Here is a 9,213-nt window from a genome sequence, read left to right as displayed (position 1 = left end):
TTGCTCAAGGAGGGACAAAGCCTGGGAAACAGAATTCCCCTCTGGGGGAGGTGTGGGTAGCTCTCAGGCACCACCTCAGTGGCATGTCTCCAGTAATAATAATAAGGAAAATAAGCCGGTATTGAGTGCCTTCTTTGGGCAAGACATGTTTCACTTGTGTTCTCTCTATAAAAGCTCCCAACAACCTTATGGGGTGTGTGCCATCATTATTTTATGGATGAGGAAATAGGGCAGTTCAAGACATTGGTTGGAGGTCACATAGGTGGCAAATGGGGAGGCAGGAATACAACACAGGTCTTTCTCTTCAACTTCACAGATCCAGCTGTCACCACCATTCAAATGAGCCATCTTTCTTGCCCACACACAAACACACACTCCTTTTCATTGTATGGACTATGACGTTTCCCTTCCAATGACTGCTCAATTGTCTGTCCAGGGGGATGTAAGAAAGGTAAGGTAAGAAATCACTTTTAAAGGTGCCTTGGGAGTGATACGAAGAGCATAAATGCTGACAGAGTTCCAAGCACCACAAGTATTTAATAAATAATATTTTTTGTTATAAAATCATTAACATTTCACATACTAGATAATTTTTTGCCTTTAGAGCAGGATTGCACAATCTCAGCACTATTGAATCTTTGGACTAGATAATGCTCTGTTGTGGGATCTTCCTGTGCACTGCAGAACCTGGGCTTCTAACCACTAGATCCCAGTAGCAACTCCCACCCCTCATGATAGCCAGATGCCTGCAGGCATTGCCCAGTGCACCCTGTGAGGCAAAATCTCCCCCAGTGGAGCACTTGCTCCACAGTAAGCAAATAAATTGAGAGTATTTATCCCTTTAGAGTAAGACATCAAGAAAGTTTATTTCTATCTGCAATAGAACGGCTCTTATTACTCCTAGTTAATAAATGAGAGTTCCTAAGAATTTGTTATAAAGACCCCAGAGTACCAGTTTCAGTGAATCAAGACAATCTCCCCATTATGCCTGAACCAAATTACGTTTTGCCTTTGTAACAAGATGTCATGAGCTATGGGAGCCCATAGCCAATAAGATCCGAGTTCAAATTCCAGCTCAAAGCTCAAAACTATTCTTTGTTAAAAAGTGAAGTAGAAATAAACACTTATGTTTAAATCTCAACCCCTTTATCTGCTAGTTTTTGGTCAATACACTCAGTATCCCCAAGTCTCAGTCCCAGTAAAATGGGGATGAAAAGTTCCTAGCTTGTACTGTAGCTCTGAGGTCTGAATACACTGGGTGAGAGCTGGGCATGGTGGCGTATGCCTGTAATTCCAACACTGGGCAGGTTGAGGCAAGAGAATCGTCAGCCCTGGGCTACATAGTGAGTTCAAGGATAGCTTAGACTTTAGGGCTAAACCTATCTCATTAAAAACAAAACAAGACTTTTTTAAAATACAAAAGATGAAAGCAAAAATCTAGAAAATTTTTGCTCAAGATATCTCAAAAATAATCATTTCTTTACCTTCCCCAACTTATCACCAGGTCCTTGAGAGCTGCATACTGATCAGATTCATTCATGTTTTCCCTATGCCACTCAGTAGAGCAGTTTTCAATTCTGGCAGCACCTGAGAAGATAATTGAGCTACATCAAAAGATGAGCAACTGAAATTAATAGACTCTTCTCAGGAGAAGTACAATGGCCAATAAATACATGAAAAAAATCTTCAACATCACTGACTGTAAGAGATATGCAAATTGAAACAACAAGATTCTATCTTATCCCAGAAATAAATGACCATCATCAAAAAATCAATGGATAACAAATGCAGGTAAGGCTTTGGGTTGCGGGGAGGAATGTTGGTGGTACTGTAAACTAGTAGAACTACTGTGGAAATCACTATGGAGACTCCTCAAAAAAACTAAAACTAAAGAAAAAAAATTTTTTTCACATTCTTTTTTTTTTCAGCTTTAATTGAGTTTATTGGTATATTTTAGGGATATAGTACAGTTACATTCATTGTTGGGATCTTGTACCTCCACATGACAGGTCTTGATTCTCATTTTTTCCCCTTACCCCTGCCCTCCCTTCACCCCCTCCTCCCCTCCCCATCTACAAATACTTTATTTCCATCTTTTCATTATCTCACATTTTTTCTTTTCCCTTATTACCCTTCCCCTACTCATCCCACCTTCCCTACACCTTTAGCTCCTTTCTTCCATTTTTGAAATGCCAAAAGAAAATTTTTTACACAGCTGTTCCCCTTCTAGGTATCTTCCAAAAAGAGTTAAAGATATCATATAACAGTGATGCATGTATGCCCAACTTTATAGCAGCACAATTCATAATACATAGCTAAATTATGGAAACAGCCTAGCTGTCCATCAACAGATGAATGAATAAAGAAAATGTGGCATTTATGTACAATGGAGTACTACTCTGCCATAAAGAAAGATAAACTTGAGTCATTTGTAGGAAAATGGATGCACCTTGGGACCATAATATCACATAAAATAAATCAGACACACAAGCTTAAATACTACTTGGTTTCACTTATATGAGAAACTCAAAATATAAATAAAGAGCAAAGTAAAAGATAGATACAGGAAGTAAGGAGACAACTTTTGTTCAAAAGGGAAAACAATCAAGAGATGGATGGAGAGGAAGGAAAATGGATTTTTATAAAATTAAGATATGTTATGAATACATACCAACTCCCCAAAGGAAATGTAATCATTATGTAGTGCAAATATGTACTAATAAAAAATTTTTTAAAAGAAATACTGATATTGAGAGCTGCACACTGAGTCATAAACTCTGGTTTGAGAGCATGTACTGTAACTGTTTAAATATTTATTTATAATATGGCAAAATATTATCTTTTGTATAATTTTATTAATGCCAAAAATTTGATAGTATATTTGTATTAATTCTTAAGTAATATTACATTATCAATACATTATAAATAACTGAAGCAAGTCAGTGATCTCCAAAGGGCACCTATTATGTTAAGACAAGCATATCTAATTAGAACTTTAAATTTTTATCATTTAAAAATGTCTAACATGCTACAAAAAACAAATCTTTGAAGTGACAATCCTCAACTGAAGGAAATGCTCATAGAGCAAGACTTTTTTCTTTTTTTCTTTTTTTGGTACCAGGGATCAAACTCAGGACCTTGCACTTGTGAGGTAGGCACAGTGCCACTGAGATAAATCCCTGACCCCAAAGAACATGACTTTTCATTTATTAAGTCTGTGTTTCTCATTATCTGAGGAAAAAGAATGCTACAGATAATTCTGAAATTAACTAACAATAACAAATTATGTAAGTAAAATGATATGCCATAAGAGATTAGAAATAGAACCTGTTTGTTATCAGGAAAGTAGATTATGTCATTTGTTTTCATTTATAGGAAAGATAAGCTGTTATAGTGTACAGTAATGATATTTAAATGCTATTATGTAGTATCAAATCAGTACAGAGAAAAGTCACAGTTCACCATTATATTTAAGGCAACCAAATGAATTAAAGTATCTTCCTGTGATTCAATTAATGAAAGAATCTTAAAAAAAGAAGAATGCGTCTGGATTCAGGGGTGGTATCCAGTAGCCTTGTTATGAGAATTAGGTCATCTTGGCAATGTACATGACACCAACACCTCCTCACTAACCGCATGGAAGCAGAGACTACCTTCTTCTCCCAGGGCCCACAGCAGTGCCAGACAGAGAGACACCTGCTAAACATTTCAGAGGTGATGAAGCCCATCTTTCTCTTGCGATTTACTCTTATCCTTAATTTTTACTTTTTAAATCTTGTGTTTCTATATGACACTTTAAACTTTATTTAAATAAAGTATGCTATTAAAAGATTGATAGGCTTTTCAAGAATGGAACACAGAGGAAGTCCAGGAGATGTGTATTTCCTTGCCTTTGCTCCCCAGAGAGTATCTCTAGCACATCTCATCAGATCACTAGGCTACCTCACAGCTCATCCTGGGAATTCCAGTTCAGGCCCCATCGATGAAACTGTCTCATATTTTTTCACTAAGGAAGTCTTTGATTAAATGTGGTCAGATTTCTTAATTAAATACTATACCTTTCAAAGAAATTTCAAAGCATTGCTAAATAGAAACTAAGAGTCACCCATTTACAGGAGCTGGCCCTGAGCTTGCTTCGCTGTCTTTAAGGCTTTGTAGTGGCTTTCTCTCAAGCATTGTCTGGCCTCTCAGGGAGAAAGTCTGCCTTCTCCTGTGCTGGGGAGGCCTGTTCTCCATCCTCTTCTGTTTGGGGAGAGGAAGCACTGAGCCTTGAGCTCTCTTCTTACCTCATTTTGCTTCCTCACCCACCAACCACTAAGTACAACACTTCCAAAAACTAATGAAATCAATTTCTGATTCCAGGGAACCTTTGGACTGTAGCATTGGAAAAGGAATCTTGAACACCATTTCCTGAGTCACAACCTGCCAACTCCTACTTAACTGCCAGCCATCCTGCTTTGCGCCACTGTGACATGGGCATTTTGGGAAGTTGGGATGCACAGTAAATCTTTTAAATCCCTGATTTCCAGACTTTGGATATCACAGACCTAGATAGCATAGCACCTTTTCATTTTACCAAATAAAGACATTAAAAGCTAAATAGTTGAAAGGGGGAAATCTACAAAGACCATTATTTCACTTAAAAAGACATTTTTACAAAATGTCAAAAAGCTGTAATGTCAGAATAAAAGGCAGGCTTTTAAGCCGAATAAATTTTGCTCTCTTTTCGAACTCTCACATTTTACCCTTGTTCCCGTCATTCCATGAAGATAAGTGAACAATTTTCCAAGCTTATCGCTGTTCTGAAGTCTGGCGGCAACCTGACTCTAAAGCGTCCCCTAAGGCAGTGTGACCTTCAGCAGCTCACTCAACCCCCACCCTAGTGCCCTGGCTAATGATGCAAACACGACAATGTGAGTAGGGCATCGTGCAGAGCCCACTGTGCCCTTGACACACTCAAGATTAAATGAAGCCACAGATGTGACTGACAAAAAGACTTGAGCAAAGATATAACAATTAACTAATTATTGCTATAGTAAACAAATAGACTGGGCAAGAGTCCGAGATGAACTACAAAGTGACAGACCCCCACCCGAGCAGACCCACTACCCACATCCACAGGAGAACGGCGATAGCAGAAAGCCAGCAGCTGCCCTGCTGCTCCTACCACTGCCCTATTTATCAGCCAACCCCAAGCCTATCACCCATGGGACTCTAAACTTTTCTACCCTCTCAACCAGTGCCCCCTCCCCTACATAAACTCCTCATAACAACCGCATGCACCCTCCCCTCAGTGCCAATGGCCTTTTTGCCCTTGGCCCACCTGAACCCAAATGGCAATAAACTCATCGCATGCTGCTTAGATTCTGCGTGCCTCAATGGTCTCAGTGGCGCCTTGGTCTGACCTTACACAAAGTATACACATGCTAATTAAAATAAAAATGTACAGTGTCTTGATTCCATCTGGATATAAAATGAGAGGTACAGAAAACATATTAACTAGAGAGCAGAGCTGTACAGAGAAAAACCCAGCTGCGAGGAATGAGGCCAAGATCTAGTCCTGTCTTTGCAACTGCAGGAAGTCGTTCTGATACCGTGAGATAGATCCAACTGACATCCAGGATCATGTGCATGGTGAGCAAAGAATCACAAGCATCTATCTAATGGTGAAAGGAAAGCAGCTACGCTTCTTGATGATGACAGGAAAACATGCTCAGGGCAGATCCATGCCAGCAGAAACAAAAATATGGCACAAACAGAAAAGTGATGCCAGGACAACAGGAAAAGCAAAAGGCACACAGCTAAAATCAGGCTTTTAGCCAGGCATGGTGGCTGCACGCCTGTAATCCCAGGACTCGGGAAGCTGAGGTAGGAGGATCGCTGTGAGTTCAAGAACACATAGTGAGTTCCAAGTCAGTCTCAACTACATAGTGAGACCCTGTCTCAAAAAACCAATAAATAAATAAAATCAGGCTTTTGAATTTATGGGGAGATGCACTAGAACCTGGGTGTCTCTTACTGGGTTCCTAAGGTAAGACGGACAGGCATGATTAACAGAGTGCTGAGTCACCTGCACTAGGGGCTCTCAACAAGTACTGTATGTTTAATTCAGAGTTCACTCCAAGTTACATGTATCAATGCAAGGAGGACTGGGATGTTGTCCAAACTCAAGTGAGTGGAGGGCATTGGTCTCTCAGCCCCAGTTTCTATCTGTACTAGTCCTATCAGCTTGGGCAAGTCATTTCATCTTTCTATGCTGTTTTCGCCAATATAAATGAGGGACTTACAAAAAACTGCTTCTTAGGAGGGCTGGGGGAGCTGGGATACATATTCATATATTTCTTAGGACCAGTTCAGCTTGGAAATGTTTAATGTAATATACAACAGGGTGCTCTTTCTCAGATAATGTTTAAGTCATCAGGGAATGAGGATGGTCTGTAACTTCTTAAAAAGCTGATCACTACTTAGTTACCCCTAAAGAACAGAGATCCTCACTGTAGGATTATCAAGAACATAAAACCCACTATTCTAAGCCAACAACCCCAAAACACAACCTAGTTAATTCATAAACCAGCAGCCATGTATTTAAGTTTTTTGAAAATACATTTTAGAGAGCATCTCTCTACTACTCCAACTCATTATCTAGATTTTGGGACTCTACTTCTTGAAAATTTACACTTTTTAAAAGCCTCTGCTGGGAGTGGTACCACATACCTGTAATCCTAGCATTTAGGAGGCTGAGGCAGGAGAATCACCATGAGTTTGAGGTCTGTCTTGGCTACACAGTGAGTTCAAGATCAGTCTAAACTACACAGCAAGACCTTTTTTTTTTTTAAAGTTTCATATGTGATTCTAGGGTCATAGGAAGCATCTCGTTAACATGCAGCTTTTATCTAATAGGTCTGGTGTGAGGCCCAAGATTCCTCATTTTTAACAGGGTCCTGGATGCTGCTGCAATGCTGCTGGTCCAGGGACCACACCTAGAATTGCAAAGGCTTAGCAGCTGATCTGAATAAACCAGGCCAGTACTGAATGTCAGACTAATTATCTAAAAGTGGAAATACTAGGTTCTATTATTATAGACAGCTAAGTTAGATAGAGATTAATAGACAGCCAGAGAGGGACTGGGCCCTCCAGGGAGTCAGTGCAGAAGATGAGCTATGTCAAAACTGTGGCTGACAGCACAGCTAAAGAGAACCATGTGTCAAGATGGAGGTGTGACAGCCACGCCTGTGAGCCTCCCTAGAGATAAACAGCTTCCTGCAATTGTGCAACTGGGCCCAGATAGGGCATCCGATGCATGGGTGAGAAACCAAAGCATTTGGACCCATACTCATATCCCCTCCCCGAAATGCCTCTGCTCTTTCTGTGTTAAAAGGTATGAATAAGCTAACATTAACGATGAATGGTGCTAGCCATATGCTCTTGCGGCCTGACTCATTTCTCTATTGGATCAATACCCGTCAAGGCAGTGTACTTGAAATCCTACAGGGCAGTGATGTCAAACCTTTTAGAGCTTTCTGGTACAAACAGCCCATTGTGGCACACATAATCATAGGTTTACCACCACTGCCACGGGTTGTAGTTTGACCCACATTGTACCACATTGTGATTTTGACCAAGCCTCAGTGGCAAACCACTCAGGACCCCTACTAGAAGTCCTAGATCTATTATTATTATTATCATCATTATTATTTCCTATAAAACTCTCTTGTCCTCTTACCTTGGTCTTCAACTTTATTCCTCAATGTTGTGAGATCACCAACTTAGCACACCTGACATCTAGCAGGTCAGGGGTTATTTTTCCCTGTCCTGTGCACTCCAAACTTGCCAGTCTGCCTGGAGCTTGTATGGTGGGACTCTTCCTGTTGTAGGAAGCTTGGAGACCACTTCAATACCTCACTGGTCCCTCTGGGAAAGACAGCTGTCGGACAATCGAGAGCAGCTGGTCTCTCTAGGTCATAACCTAACAAGAGATTGCCTTAAATTCTGGTCAGTCTGAGGAGCACCGGGATTTTGATTCGGTCCTGAGGTTGTCAAAATGGTATGGACCAACACAGCACAAATGGGGCAAAGGCTTTTAACAGCCGTTAACAACCTCGGACTCTATTAGCCTGCCGGGGCCTCAGTTGTCTTACTCATGTTATGGAGTAATGATACCAACTCTAAATGATCATGTCAATACTTAAAGGAAATAATGTAACCCCCAAGTGGCCAGTTTTTGAAGAAATGCTGTTTTCCAAAGAGGCTGCATCATTCTGTATTCCACCAGCAATGTATGAGTGTTCCAATGTCTCCATAACGTTGCCAACACTTGCTGCTATGTGTCATTTGATGATAGTCATGATTGTATCTATAAAGGGCTTTCTCAATGTAATGTTCATTTGCATTTTCCTATGACTAATGATGTTAAACATCTGTTCATGCACTTATTAGTCATTGATATATGTCCATTTGGAGAAAGTATTCAAAACTCTTTGCCCATTTAATTAGGATATTTATGTTTTTATTGTTAAGCTGCTAATGTCCTTCTATATTTTGGATAGGAGGCCTTCATCATACATCAGTTGCAAGTGTTTTCTCTAATTATGTACATTGACTTTTCACTTTCTTCATAGTATCCTTTGAAAAGCAAATGCTTTTAGTTTTTATGAAGATCAATTTATCTTTTTTTCTTTAGGCATCATATCTAATAAGCCATTGCCTAAACAAAGGTCATAATGATTTATACCTATTTTTTGTAAGTTATAGGTTTACATTTAGGCCCCTGATCCATTTGGAGTATTTTTTGTTTTTGTTTTCAGTACTGGGGATGGGACCCAGGCAGAACCTTTCCATTAAGCTATATTTCCAGCCCTTTTTTATTTCTTATTTTGAGACAAGGTCTAAGTCAATAAGTTCCCCTCTCCCTGACCTGCAAGCTGATCTCAAACTTGCAGTCCTCCTACCTGAGCCTCCCAGCTTTCTGGGATTACAGCTGTACACCACTGCACCTAGCTTGGAGTTAAGTTTCATATATGGTATGAGGTAGGGATCCAACTTCATCTTTTTAGATGTAGATATCCAGTTGCCTCAAAACTAGTTGCTAAAAACATTATTCTCTCCCTCATTTAGTGGTCTTGGTCCCCTTGTCAAAAATCAGTTGGTCATATGTATATGGGTTTACTTCTGAACTCTTAATTCTATTCTATTGATACATATATATATATATAT

This window comes from Fukomys damarensis, unplaced genomic scaffold (assembly GCF_012274545.1).
Source record: "Fukomys damarensis isolate Sample0158 unplaced genomic scaffold, DMR_v1.0_HiC HiC_scaffold_16, whole genome shotgun sequence".
Taxonomy (NCBI): domain Eukaryota; kingdom Metazoa; phylum Chordata; class Mammalia; order Rodentia; family Bathyergidae; genus Fukomys; species Fukomys damarensis.
The sequence above is the reverse complement of the archived record's forward strand: the minus strand, read 5'-3'. Positions refer to the sequence as shown.